General features: G+C 46.0%; 1 protein-coding gene across 2 annotated transcripts in view; it reads left to right on the forward strand.

Annotated features, from left to right (window-relative positions):
- Nucleotides 1-12,766: 12,766 nt before the first annotated feature.
- Nucleotides 12,767-15,410, forward strand: part of LOC140199285 (protein lifeguard 3-like) — a 97,569-nt gene continuing 94,925 nt past the window's right edge. For both annotated transcript variants that reach the window (XM_072261082.1, XM_072261083.1), the window contains exon 1: nucleotides 12,767-12,830. The gene's annotated coding sequence lies outside the window, so the exon portion shown is untranslated. The remainder of the gene's footprint in view (nucleotides 12,831-15,410) is intronic.

Here is a 15,410-nt window from a genome sequence, read left to right on the forward strand (position 1 = left end):
GCCAAAGCTAATGTAAAATCAAGAGAGGGCACACAACAAAGCAAAAAATAGTGGGAAGATGGAGGATTGGGAAACTTTTAAAAACCTACAGAAAGCAACTAAAAGAATCATCAGGAGGGAAAAGATGAAATATGAAAGCAAGTTAGCAAACAATATCCAAGTGGATAGAAAAAACATTTTCAAGTATATAGAAAATAAAAGAGATGAGAGTGGATTTAGGACCACTAGAAAATTAGGCCAGAGAAATAATAACAGGAGATGAGGAGATGACAGACAAACTAAATGAGTATTTTGCATCAGTTTTCACTGTGGAAGACACTAGCAGGGTGTCAGGTGTTGAAGGGTGCAGGGGAAGAGAAGTGAGTGCAGTTAATATCACAAAAGAAAAGGTGCTCAAAAAGCTGAAAGACCTAAAGGTGCATAAGTCATCCGGACCAGATTAACTGCACCCTAGGGTGCTGAAAGAGGTAACAGTAGAGATTGTGGAGGCATTAGTAATGATCCTTCAGGGATCATTGGACTCTGGCATGATTCCAGAGGACTGGAAAATTGCAAATGTCACTCCACTCTTTAAGAAAGGAGGGAGACAACAGACTAACTGGCCTATAATTTCCTTTCTTCTGCCTGTCTCTTCTTTCTTGAAGAGTGGAGTGATATTTGCAATTTTCCATTCTTCTGGATCTATGCCATGATCTTGACAGATCATTTCTAATGCCTCCACAATCTCTTCAGCCACCTCTTTCACACCCTGGCATGTACACCAGCTGGTCCAGGTGACTTATCTACCTTCAAAGCTTTCAGTTTCCCAAGAACTGTTATAAGGTGGGTGCTGGGAATAGAACCAAATGCAAGATACAGACACTTAAGTACTAGGAACAGGAACGGACAAAACTAAATGACGGGACAGGATAGGATGCAGACTAGGAGTAGGGACAGGAACACAGACTAGGCTAGGGAAGCAGGACCAGGACGAGGGACTGGGAACAAGGAGCCTGGGCATGGACTCCAAGCCAGGGACTGGACAGGGACCCAGAACCTGGGTCTTGACTTGGGCTCGGACCCCAAAACTAGGCGAAGACGTGATGAGGCTTGGGTTCTTGGAGACCAGGCGAAGATGTGACGAGGCTCGGGTTCTTGGAGGCCAGGCGAAGATGTGACGAGGCTCGGGTTCTTGGAGGCCAGGCGAAGATGTGACGAGGCTCGGGTTCTTGGAGGCCAGGCGAAGATGTGACGAGGCTCGGGTTCTTGGAGGCCAGGCGAAGATGTGACGAGGCTCGGGTTCTTGGAGGCCAGGCGAAGATGTGACGAGGCTCGGGTTCTTGGAGGCCAGGCGAAGATGTGACGAGGCTCGGGTTCTTGGAGGCCAGGCGAAGATGTGACGAGGCTCGGGTTCTTGGAGGCCAGGTGAAGATGTGACGAGGCTCGGGTTCTTGGAGGCCAGGCGAAGATGTGACGAGGCTCGGGTTCTTGGAGGCCAGGCGAAGATGTGACGAGGCTCGGGTTCTTGGAGGCCAGGCGAAGATGTGACGAGGCTCGGGTTCTTGGAGACCAGGCGAAGATGTGACGAGGCTCAGGTTCTTGGAGGCTAGACGGGGCAAGGGTACTTCGAGGCAACTCCTGGGCAGGTTGCGGAACTCCACCCCACGGAGGCAAGGACAGAGAGGGATAGACCCAACTGCAGGGTAACGGCAAACAGCCTGGCTTACCTGACAGAGGCAAGGGACAGGAAGGGACAGAACCAACCGCAGGGTAATGGCAAATGGCCTGGCTTACCCAACAGAGGCAAGGGACAGGAAGGGAGCTGGGTCCGGGGTGGCTCCAAGACTTGAGGCGGCCGGTAACCTTGGCGGGCTACAGAACAGCCAAATCCACATCTTGATGAATATGCTAGCCTTACACCAGTGGGTTGCTCCAAGGGGAGACTGACAAGACAACCCAGCAACCACACTCAATCCCAGGGCCATTTATATTCCCAGACCCAAGATAAGCATCAGGTGCTAATGGTTAAGTCCAACCGAAACAAGGGACAGCCGGAAGACCCGGAGTCTGGAGTCTGCACACCGGACCGTGAACCGGAATGCGGATTTCGGACCGGACCATGACAAGAACCTTCTCCCTAGCAATGGTAACTTCACACACTTCTGTCCCTGACACTTTTGAACTTCTGGCATACTGCTAGTGTCTTCCACAGTGAAAGCTGATGCAAATTCCTTGTTCAGTTGACCTGCTAGTTCTCTGTTTCCCACTGCTACCTCTCTAGCATTATTTTCCAGTGGTCCAGTATCCACTCTAGCCTCTCCTTTACTCTTTACGTATCTGAAGAAACTTTTGGTCGCCCCTTTAATATTATTGGTTAGCTTACCTTCATATTCCAACTTTTTCTTCTTAATGACTTTTAAGTTGCCTTCTGTTGGTTTTTAAAAATTTTCTAACCCTTTAACTTTCCACTAATTTTTGCCCTCTCTTTGGCTTTTATATTGGTTTTGACTTCTCGTTAGCTACAGTTGTGCCACCTTGCCTTTAGAATATTACTTCCTTTTTATACCCTGTACCTTCTGAATTGCTTCCAGTAATTCCAGCCATTGCTGCTCTGCTGTCATCTCTGCCAGTGTTCTTTTCCAATCAATTCTGGCCAGCTCTTTTCTCATGCCGTTACAATTCCCTTTACTTCACTGTAGTACCGATACATCTGACTTTAGCTTCTCCCTCTCAAATTTCAGGGTGAATTCGATCATATTATGATCACTTGCCCCTATGGATCACTGTAAAAAAGATGTTGGAGAGGTAGCAATGGTGGACAGAGTGTTGGATGAACTGAATAAGTATTTTGCATCAGTCTTCACTGTGGAAGATACTAGCAGCATGGTGGAAGTTCCAGAGTGTCAGGGGTCAGAAGTGTGTGAAGTTGCTATTACTAGAGAGAAAGTTCTTGGGGAATTGAAAGGTCTGAAGGGAGATAATCACCTGGACCAGGTGGTGTACACCCCAGGGTTCTGAAAGAGGTGGCTGAAGAGATCACGGAGGCATTAGTAATGATCTTTCAAGAACCACAGGATTCTGAAATGTTTCCAGAAGACTGGAAAATTGCAAGTATCACTCCACCCTTCGAGAAGGGAGAGAGGCAGAACAGAATTATAGGCCAGTTAGTCTGACCTCAGTGGACTGGAAAATGTTGGAATTGTTAGTTAAGGATGTGGTTTCAGGGTACTTGGAGGCACATGATAAAGTAGGCTGTAGTATACCTGAATATTGAAATCCCCCATGACTATTAACATGGCCCTTTTGTCATGCATTTTCTATCTCCCATTGTAATTTGTAGACCACATCCTTCCTACTGTTTGGGGGTCTGTATAAAACTTCTACCAGGATCTTTTTGCAATGCTTCAACTAATAAAGCCAAGCATGCCAAATACCTTCTGAACCACCCCATCAACCTGTGCAACCCTCCTTCAGAGAGTTATGAACTTAGACTCCAAGATCCCTCTGCTCATCAACACTGTTAAGGGTCTTGCAGTGCCGATCTTTTAGTCTACTGTAAGTTCAATCTAACCCTTCCCTCCTATGTAACCCTTCATTTTTATATCATCCATGTACCAATCTAAGAGCCTCTTAAATGTCTGTAATGTATCTGCCTCTACCACCATCCTCGCAGTGCATCCTACACACCCACCACCCTCTGTATAAAAAAAACTCCTACCTCTGACATCCCCTTTTACTTTCTTCCAAACACCTTAAAATTATGACCCCTTGTATTAGCCATTCCTGCCCTGGGAAGTAGAATGAAACATGGAAACATAGAAAACCCACGGCACAATACAGGCCCTTCGGCCCACAATGCTGTGCCAAACATGTCCTTACCTTAGAAATTACCTAGGGTTACCCATAGCCCTCTATTTTTCTAAGCACCAAGAGTTCCTTGAAAGACCCTATTGTATCTGCCCCCACCACCATTGCTGGCAGCCCATTCCACGCACTCACCATTCTCTGCGTAAAAAACTTACCCCTGACATCTCCTCTGTACCTACCTCCAAGCACTTTAAAACTGTGTCCTCTCGTGTTAGCCATTTCATCCTTGGGAAAAAGCCTCTGACTATCCATAAGATCAATGCCTCTCATCATCTTATACACTTCTATCAGGTCACCTCTCATCCTCCATCGCTCCAAGGAGAAAAGGCCAAGTTCATTCAACCTATTCTCGTAAGGCATGCTCCCCAATCCAGGCAACATCCTTGTAAATATCTTCTGCACCCTTTCTATAGTTTCCACATCCTTCCTGTAGTGAGGTGACCAGAACTGAGCACAGTACTCCAAGTGGGGTCTGACCAGGGTCCTATATAGCTTCAACATTACCTCTCGGCTCTTAAACTCAAAGCCACAGTTTATGAAGGCCAATACACCAAATGCCTTCTTAACCACAGAGTCAACCTGCGCAGCAGCTTTGAGTATCCTATGGACTCAGACCCCATGATCCCTCTGATCCTCCACACTGCCAAGAGTCTTACCATTAATACTATATTCTGCCATCATATTTGACCTACTAAAATGAACCATCTCACACTTAACTGGGTTGAACCTCATCTGCCACTTCTCAGCCCAGTTTTGCATCCTGTCAATGTCCCGCTATAACCTCTGACAGCCCTCCACACTATCCACAACACCCCCAGCCTTTGTGTCATTAGCAAATTTACTAACCCATCCCCCCACTTCCTCATCCAGGTCATTTATAAACATCACGAAGAGAAGGGGTCCCAGAACAGATCCCTGAGGCACACCACTGGTCACTGACCTCCATGCAGAATATGACCCGTCTACAATCACTCTTTGCCTTTTGTGGGCAAACCAATTCTGGATCCACAAAGCAAGGTCCCCTTGGATCCCATGCCTCCTTACTTTCTTAATAAGCCTTGCATGGGGTATCTTATCAAATGCCTTGCTGAAATCCATATACACTACATCTACTACTCTACCTTCACAAATGTGTTTAGTCACATCCTCAAAAAATTCAATCAGCCTCATAAGACACAACCTGCCTTTGACAAAGCCCTGCTGACTATTCCTAATCATATTACGCCTCTCCAAATGTTCATAAATCCTGCATCTCAGGATCTTCTCCATCAACTTACCAACCACTGAAGTAAGACTCACTGGTCTATAAATTCCTCGGCTATCTCTACTCCCTTTCTTGAATAAGGGAACAACATCTGCAACCCTCCCATCCTCCGGAACCTCCTCCATCCCCATTGATGATGCAATGATCATTGCCAGAGGCTCAGCAATCTCCTCCCTTGCCTCCCACAGTAGCCTGGGGTATATCTCGTTCGGTCCCGGTGACTTATCCAGTTTGAAGCTTTCCAAAAGCACCATAGAAACCATAGAAAAACTACAGAACAGAAACAGGCCTTTTGGCCCTTCTTGGCTGTGCCGAACCATTTTCTGCCTAGTCCCACTGACCTGCACACAGACCATATCCCTCCATACACCTTCCATCCATGTATCTGTCCAATTTATTCTTAAATGTTAAAAAAGAACCCACATTTACCACCTCGTCTGGCAGCTCATTCCACACTCCCACCACTCTCTGTGTGAAGAAGCCTCCCCTCAAAGTTCCCTTTAAACTTTTCCCCCTTCACCCTTAACCCATGTCCTCTGGTTTTTTTCTCCCCTTGCCTCAGTGGAAAAAGCCTGCTTGCATTCACTCTATCTATACCCTTCATAATTTTATATATCTCTATCAAATCTCCCCTCATTCTTCTATGCTCCAGGGAATAAAGTCCTAACCTAGTCAACCTTTCACTGTAACTGAGTTTCTCAAGTCCCGGCAACATCCTTGTAAACCTTCTCTGCACTCTTTCAACCTTATTTATATCCTTCCTGTAATTTGGTGACCAAAACTGAACACAATACTCCAGATTCGGCCTCACCAATGCCTTATACAACCTCATCATAACATTCCAGCTCTTATACTCAACACTTTGATTAATAAAGGCCAATGTACCAAAAGCTCTCTTTACGACCCTATCTACCTGTGACGCCACTCTTCGGGAATTTTGTATCTGTATTCCCAGATCCCTCTGTTCTACTGCACTCCTCAATGCCTTACCATTTACCCTGTATGTTCTACCTTGGTTTGTCCTTCCAAAGTGCAATACCTCACACTTGTCTGTATTAAGCTCCATCTGCCATTTTTCAGCCCATTTTTCCAGCTGGTCCAAATCCCTCTGCAAGCTTTGAAAACCTTCCTCACTGTCCACTACACCTCCAATCTTTGTATTATCAGCAAATTTGCTGATCCAATTTACCACATTATCATGCAGATCACTGATATAGATGACAAATAACAGAGGAACATCTGGAGAAATTTCTGAAATGCCTGTTCGCTGCTGTCGTTACTGTATGGTTGTGAATCTTTCGAAGGGTAGGCCTCAAAATCCCCGGCCTTGCCTGCTTTTGGTGACCAAGAAGGAGGTCAAATCGTTCGGACAGGGATGGCACTCAGTACTCAGTGTCGGACAGCTGATCAGAGCTCGAAGTTTTCAGATGACTCAGAGTTGGATTGTGGTCGGCATGGCAGGGAGAGTTTTTCTTCCTTCTCCCGTCTATGTGAGATGTGGGACATTTGAGAAACTTTGAACTTTACTGTGCTCACGGACTTCTTCATCAAGTTATGGTATTGTTGCACTGTTGTAACTATATGTATAATTATGTGGTTTTGTTTTCAGTCTTGGTTTGTCCTGTGTTTTGTGATATCACGCCGGAGGAAATAATGTATCATTTCTTAATGCATGCATTACTAAATGACAATAAAGGAGGACTGCGTGTCTTCATAATCATCATCATAACAATGGACCCAGCACTGATCCCTGTGGCACACCACTAGTCACAGGCCTCCACTCTGAGAAACAATCCTCTACTACCACTCTTTGGCTTCTTCCATTGAGCCAATGTCTAATCCAATTTACCACCTCTCCATGTATACCTAGCGACTGAATTTTCCTAACTAACCTCCCATGCAGGACCTTGTCAAAGGCCTTACTGAAGTCCATGTAGACAACATCTACTGCTTTCCCTTCATCCACTTTCCTGGCAACCTCCTGGAAAAACTCCAATAGATTGGTCAAACATGACCTACCACGCACAAAGCCATGTTGACTCTCCCTAATAAGTCCCTGTCTATCCAAATGCTTGTAGAGTCTGTCTCTTAGTACTCCCTCCAATAACTTACCCACTACTGACGTCAAACTTACTGGCCTATAATTTCCTGGATTACTTTTTGATCCTCTTTTAAACAACGGAACAACATGAGCCATTCTTCAATCCTCCAGCACCTCACCCGTAGACACCGACATTTTAAATATATCTGCCAGGGCCCCTGCAATTTCAACACTAGTCTCCTTCAAGGTCCGAGGGAATACCCTGTCAGGTCCTGGGGATTTATCCACTTTTGCCTCAAGATAGCAAGCACCTCCTCCTTTTCAATCTGTACAGTTTCCATGATCTCATTACTTGTTTCCCTTAATTCCATAGACTTCATGCCAGGTTCCTTAGTAAATACAGACTCAAAAAACCCATTTAAGATCTCCCCCTTTTCTTTTGGTTCCGCACATAGCCGACCACTCTGATCTTTAAGATTCCCAATTTTATCTCTTACAACCCTTTTACTCTTAATATACCTGTAAAAGCTCTTTGGATTATCCTTCACTTTGACTGCCAAGGCAACCTCATGTCTTCTTTTAGCCCTCCTGATTTTCTTCTTAAGTATTTTCTTGCACTTTTTATACTCAAGCACCTTATTTACTTCCTGTTTCCTATACATGTCATACAACTCTCTCTTCTTCTTTATCAGAGTTGCAATATCCCTTGAGAACCAAGGATTCTTATTCCTATTCATTTTGCCTTTAATCCTGACAGGAACATACAAGCTCTGCGCTCTCAAAATTTCTCCTTTGAAGGCTTCCCACTTACCAATCACTTCCTTGCCAGAGAAAAACCTGTCCCAACCCACGCTTTTTAGAGCCTTTCTCATTTCTTCAAATTTGGCCTTCTTCCAGTTTAGAACCTCAACCCTAGGACCAGATCTATCTTTATCCATGATCAAGCTGAAATTAATGGTGTTATGATCACTGGAACCAAAGTGCTCTCCTACACACACTTCTGTCACTTGTCCTAACTCGTTTCCTAATAGGAGATCTAATATTGCATCCCCTCTAGTTGGTACCTCTATATATTGATTTAGAAAACTTTCCTGAACACATTTTACAAACTCTAACCCATCTAGACCCCTAACAGAATGGGAGTCCCAATCAATATGTGGAAAATTAAAATCCCCTACCACCACAACTTTGTTTCCTGTAGTTGTCTGCTATCTCTCTGCAGATTTGCTCTTCCAGTTCTCGTTGACTATTGGGTAGTCCATAATACAACCCCACTAATGTGACCATACCTTTCCTGTTTCTCAGCTCCACCCATAAGGACTCAGTAGACAAGACCTCTAATCTGTCCTGCCTGAGCACTGCTGTAACATTTTCCCTGACAAGCAATGCTACCACCCCCCACCCCCCCATCTTTCATTCCTCTGCCTCTATCATATCTGAAACATTGGAACCCTGGAATATTAAGCTGCCAGTCCTGCCCCTCCTGTAGCCAAGTTTCACTAATTGCTATAATGTCATAATTCCACGCGTCAATCCATGCCCTCAACTCATCTGCCTTCCCCGCAGTACTCCTAGCATTTAAATATATACACCTCAGAAGATTTTTACCACCACTCACAACCTTTCTATTTGCGGCTTTGCTTGAACTTTTAACATCATTTATTTTCACCCCAGCCCCACTGTCAGCTCTGGCACTCTGGTTCCCATTCCACTGCAAATCTAGTTTAAAGCCTCCCCAATAGCACTAACAAACCTCCCTGATAGGATATTGCTCCCCTTGTAGTTCAAATGTAACCCGTCTCTCTTGTACAGGTCCCACCTGCCCCAGAAGAGGTCCCAATGATCCTGAAATCTGAAACCCTGCCCCCTACACCAGTTCCTTAGCCACCTCAAAGATTCAAAAAACTTTATTGTCATTCTAACCATACATCAGCTCTGCAGGGCAGAATGAGACAGTGTTTCTCAAGGGCAGTGCAATTATAACATAACAAACGCAACACTAAATAATAAACATAACAATAAATAGTAAAACACAACAGCCGCATGTCAGTTAAAATCAGTTATAAGGGTCCAGTGCAAGTTAAAAGTGTCCAAAGCAGAGTCAGGTGGAGCAGCTATTTAGCAGTCTGACTGCCTGTGGGAGGAAGCTGTTTAGTAGCCTTGTGGTTTTAGTTTTGATGCTCCTGTAACATTTGCCTGATGGCAGAAGAACAAACAGTTCGTGGAGAGGGTGTGAGGGGTCTTTAATGATGTACCGTGTCTTCTGGAGGCATCGACTCTGAAAGAGGTCTTGGACAGAAGGTAGAGAGATCCCAATAACCTTCTCTGCTCCCATAACCACCCTCTGCAAGGCTTTTTTGCCGACAGCACTGCAGCTGGAGTACCAGGTTGTGATGCAAAGGTCAGCACACTCTCAACCATGCCTCTGTAGAATGTAGTTAAGATGTTAGTGGGGGGGTGATGCTTGCTTAAGCTTCCTCAGAAAGTGCAATTTCTGCTGGGCCCGTTTCACAATCCCAGTGGTGTTCCTGGACCAGGTGAGATTGTCCGAGATCTGCACCCCAAGGAACTTGATGTTTTCCACTCTCTCCACTGTGGAGCCGCTGATACTGAGGGGTGTGCGCTCAGGCTGAGACCGTCTGAAATCGACGGTCATCTCCTCGGTTTTGGTGACATCAAGTTATTATCCCTGCACCAGCTCTCTAGGTGTTTGACCTCCTCCCTGTACATACTTTCATCATTTTTGCTGATGAGCCCCACCACTGTGGTATCATGTGCAGATTTAATGATCAGGTTCTCCGCTTGTTCATCCTCTAGAGCATCCTATTCTTACCCTCACTGGCACGTAGCACAGGTAGCAATCCTGAGATTACCACCCTCGAGGTCCTGCTTTTCAACTTCCTACCAAGCTCTCTATACTCACTCTCCAGGACCTCCTCACTCTTCCTTGGTATGTCATTGGTACCAATGTGCACCACGGCATCTGGCTGATCACCCTCCCACTTCAGAATCTCATGCAAGCGATCAGAGACATCCTTGACCCTGGCATCCGGGAGGCAACAAACCAGCACATCTTCTTTCTTAATGTCTATATGCTCAAGGTTTTCAGTATGCTGTAAGTCATCCCTACAATTCTCAAGGTCCTTTTCCGTAGTGAATACTGAACCAAAGTATTCATTAAGTCCCTCTGCTATCTCGTCCGGTTCAATACACATTTTTTCACTGTCACACTTGATTGGTCCTATTCTCTCACATCATATCCTCTTACTCTTCACATACTTGTAGAATGCCTTGGGGTTTTCCTTATTCCTGCTTGCCAAGGCCCTCTCATGGCCCCTTCTGGCTCTCCTAATTTCGTTCTTAAACTCCTTCCTGCTAGCCTTATAATTTTCTAGATCTCTATCCCTAGTTTTTTGAACCTTTCATAAACTCTTCAGTGTGAACAGCTGGAAACCTTCTATGCCTCTTATCATTCTGCACACCTCTATCAAGTCGCCTCTCACCTCCTTTGCTGCAAAGAGAAAATCCACAGCTCGCTTAACCTTTCCTGATAAGACATTCTAATCCAGGCAGCATCCTGGTAAATCTCTCCACCCTCTCTGCAGCTCCCACCTCTTCCTATTATGAGGCAAGCAGAACTGAACACAATACTCTGTGTGGTCTCACCAAAGTTTTGCAGAGCTGCGACATAACCTTGCAGCTCAGTCCAACAACTAATGAAGGCCAACGCACCATATGCCATTTTAACCACCCTGTCAACTTGCAAGGCAATAGGCATGCAAAAATAATCGATAAATACACAACATTGATGCAAGATTGAGAAAATACTGTAACAACACACATCAAAGTTGCTGGTGAACGCAGCAGGCCAGGCAGCATCTCTAGGAAGAGGTGCAGTCGACATTTCAGGCTGAGACCCTCGGACGAAGGGTCTCGGCCTGAAACGTGAACTGCACCTCTTCCTAGAGATGCTGCCTGGCCTGCTGCGTTCACCAGCAACTTTGACGTGTGTTGCTTGAATTTCCAGCATCTGCAGAATTCCTGTTGTTTGCGTTTAAAAATACTGTAACACTTTATTCTTCACTCTGCCATTGTTTTCCTGGTGCTGTCTCAATTTACTGATGCTATTAAGTGATCTGTATGCTAATTTTTCCCTCCACCTCAGTACCTGTGACAATAATAAACCAATTTTCTACATTTGAAGATCAACGTTTACTGAAAATCAGTCACATGATATCATTCATTCAGACCCTATTTTGAAGATAAAGGGGATTAAAGGTCAGCTTTATTTGTAACATATACAGTGAAACGCGACATTTGCATCAACAATCAACACAGATGTACTGGGGGCAGCCTGCAAACGTTGCCATGTTTCCAGCACGAACAAAGCTTGTCCACGACTCCCTAGCCCTAACCCGTACGTCATGTCCACGACTCCCTAGCCCTAACCCGTATGTCTTTGGGATGTGGGAGGAAACCAGAGCACCCGGAGGAAACCCACACGTCATGGGGTGAATGTGCAAACTCCTTACAGGCAGTGGTGGGAATTGTACCCAGGTCTGAAATTAAACAGAATATGATGGTAATCTTTAAATTAAAAAAAATGGTGTTGGAAACACTCAGCGGGTCAGGCAGTATCTGTGGAGAGAGAAGCAGGGTCAAGGGTCGTGGGCCTGAATTCTTAACCGAGTTTCCCTTCCCGGACTCTCCAGCAGCCAGGTGTTGACGGGGGCTCAGCACCAAGTGTTATCGACGAAGAGTCTGTTTCTCTACTGTGCTACTCTATAGGGTGTACGGGGTGTCCAGGGAGGGGTAGCGCCTCCAGCGAAAGGGTTGTCGAGTCCATTCTAGGGCAGGTCGTTCATCTTTGAGCCCCACCGGACACTTAGCTCTCACCTACGGCTCCAAGTAGCTGTTTGCATGTGGCAGTATGTACACCGCTTCGACAGGCAGGCTAAACCAGATGAGGGTGGCCGGTGGGCCTCACATACCCTGGGCGAGCTACAGTACAGACGTGTCCTGGCAGGTGAAGCCAGCTCCGGCGGACCGGGCGGATGAGATCGACAGTGGAATCCAACGGGCGACAAGGCGGATCTGCAATGCTTGGAGCGGAGCGGAGCGAAGGGCATGTCATGGCACAGAAGGGAGTCTGGTCGTACTCTGCAACAAATGGAGACCTCAGTTTGTAACGATTACTCGTACCATTGAACCCGGATTTCCGAGGTCGAGTGAGTGCAACTGCCCGAATGCAATACCTTTTCCACTTTAAAAACTCTCCCGCACAGGTCTCCTGTCATAGCACGGACTACCAACAATACTCTATGAAGCCATGAACACTACCTGATTATTCCACCTCGGTACAGTTTCTTTATTATTGTAATCAACAGTAATTTTATATCTTTGCGTAAAGCGACAAGCTCCATTTTCATATGTGCGTGGTAAGAATTCTGACCAGTAAAAGCACACTGTATTCCAAGTGTTTGTGTGTGGTCCCACCCGCAGAACGAGAAGTCGTTAGCGTTCGGGATGTGACTGCCACCGCCAGAGGGAGTGAGGTGACTAGCGGGTCGTCTCAGTGTGCGTCCCCGCCCTGCCCTCGTTGTCTCCTCCCTCTTGCTCGCTCTTCGGTCCCAGCCCAAAGAACCGAGGACGAAGCATCGCCCAGCAGGCGCTCCTAGGGTAAGTCTCCCAAACTTTTCAAAAGTTGTGGCGAACTTTGGGCTGGGAGTCTTCCCAACCCTGCTAACCGGCGTGAGCGTGGCAAAGACTCGCCCCATGTATGGTTGTGAAGGAATGGGCAGAAATGAAGCAGAGATTTTACTCAAATTTTACCTGAATTCCCAAATTCCACCAGCACTACTTTATTATTTACTGTCAGACACCTTATGTATAGACTATCATGTGTCTAGCGTCACTTTATGAACATACAATCAATCCATGTATATAAGCTATCTTATGTATTTATATTTACTGTTTTTTGTTATTGTTTTTTTTAATCTTACTTTTTTGCGCTGTATGGGGCCCGGAATAACAATTATTTCGTTCTCCTTTACACTTGTGTACTGGAAATTACATTAGTCCACCCTGAAGCGAGGGTGGCTGTGAAGAGCGAGTTTGTGGACAGAAACGTCACAGGAAACGATTAAACTTCCAGACAAAACCTCCAGGGAGAGATCGACCCATCGGTGCGGGAACCGCCCATCCCGTCCAGAGCCAGAAGTTAAAACGGGGGAGCAGGGGAAAAGATGAGCTGGCCGCGTAAATCCGAATGAAAAACTGTTTTGTAAAATTTAGGAATTGTAAGTGTGTAGGACATGGGCGGGCATATCTAAGGCTGCAAAGTTGAATTCGGGAGTTGAAGTTGTGTAAGACTTGGGTGAGGCTAAATTTGAAGTGTTGTTTGTAGTTCTGGTCGCCTACCTACAGGAAAGGTATCAGTAAGATTGAAAGAGTACAGAGAAAATTTACAAGGATGTTGCCAGCACTTGAGGACCTGAGTTATGGGGAAAAGTTGAACAGGTTGGGATGTCATTCCCTGGAGTGTAGGAGAATGATGGGAGACTTGATAGAGGTATAGATGGGGTGGCCACGGTTAGGGCATTGGACTAGAGATCTGAAGGTCATGAGTTTGAGCCCCAGCCAAGGCAACCTGTTGTGTCCTTGAGCAAGCCACCTTGTTTACTGCTCCAGTCCACCCAGCTGAAAATGGGTGCTGGGGGTTGATAGAGAGTGTGGAACGAGCTGCCAGCAGAAGTAGTGGATAAGGATACGATTACAACATTGAATGTGGGCAGGTGGCCAAGTGGTTAAGGCATTGGACTAGCCACCTGAATGGTCGTGAGTTCAAGCCCCGGCCGAGGGAACGTGTTGTGTCCTTGAGCAAGGCACTTAATCACACCTATACATGCCCTTCCCTTGGACCACATTGGTGTCGTGGAGAGGGGAGACTTGCAGCATGGACAACTGCTGGTCTTCATTACAACCTTGCCCAGGCCTGCGCCCTGGAGAGTGAAGACTTTCCAGGCACAGATCCATGGTCTTGCAAGACTAATGGATGCCTTTATTTTATTTACAACATTGAAGAGAAGTTTGGGTAGGTACATGGATACAAAAATATGGAGGGCTATGGTCCAGGTGCGGGTCAATGGAACTAGGCGGAAGACCAGGCTGGCAATATTCTGGGTAACCTCCAACCTGATGGCATGAACATCGACTTATCTAACTTCTGCTAATGCCCCACCTCCTCCTCGTACCCCATCTGTTATTTATTTTTATACACACATTCTTTCTCTCACTCTCCTTTTTCTCCCTCTGTCCCTCTGGATATACCCCTTGCCCATTCTCTGGGTTCCCCCCCCTTGTCTTTCTTCCCGGACCTCCTGTCCGATGATCCTCTCGTATCCCTTTTGCCAATCACCTGTCCAGCTCTTGGCTCCATCCCTCCCCCTCCTGTCTTCTCCTATCATTTTGGATTTCTCCCTTCCCCTCCCACTTTCAAATCTCTTACTAGCTCTTCCTTCAGTTAGTCCCGACAAAGGGTCTCGGCCTGAAACGTTGACTGTACCTCTTCCTAGAGATGCTGCCTGGCCTGCTGCATTCACCAGCAACTTTGATGTGTGTTGCTTGAATTTCCAGCATCTGCAGAATTCCTGTTGTTGGCAATATTCTAAGGCCTGTTTCTGTGCTGTAGTCTCTATAACTCTGTGATTCAAGGAATCTATATGAAATAGAACACAAAAATTAGTAATTTTAAGTAAAAATATTGCTGGAAACACTCAGCAGGTCAGTCAGCACCTGTGAAGAGAGAAGTGTGGTCAATGTTTCAACTTTGAGACTCCCTGTTCTGACAAGGGTCATGAACCTGAAATCTTAACCCTGTTTCCCTTCCTTGAATTGTACATTTCGAGCAGAGCCAAAGGCACTCAGCACAAACACAAACAGACTTTTCCCAGTAAAGGGGGAAGCCAACTGAGATTGAGGAGGAGCTGCAGAAACTGGTTAAATTAGGGAGCACAGAGAGATTGGAAAAACTGGTATAGGCCAGGACAACACAGCACAGGCCCTTCGGCCCACAATGTTGAGCTGACTTTTTAACCTACTTCAAGATAAATCTGACTTTCCCTCCCACATGTCCCTCCATTTTCTTTCATCCATGTGCTTATCTAAGAGTCTCTTAAATCTCCTAATGCACCTGCCTCTACCACCATGCCTGGCAGGACATTCCACGCACCACTCTCTGTGTTTACAAAAAAAAACTAC

This window comes from Mobula birostris, chromosome 6, assembly GCF_030028105.1.
Source record: "Mobula birostris isolate sMobBir1 chromosome 6, sMobBir1.hap1, whole genome shotgun sequence".
Classification (NCBI taxonomy): Eukaryota; Metazoa; Chordata; class Chondrichthyes; order Myliobatiformes; family Myliobatidae; genus Mobula; species Mobula birostris.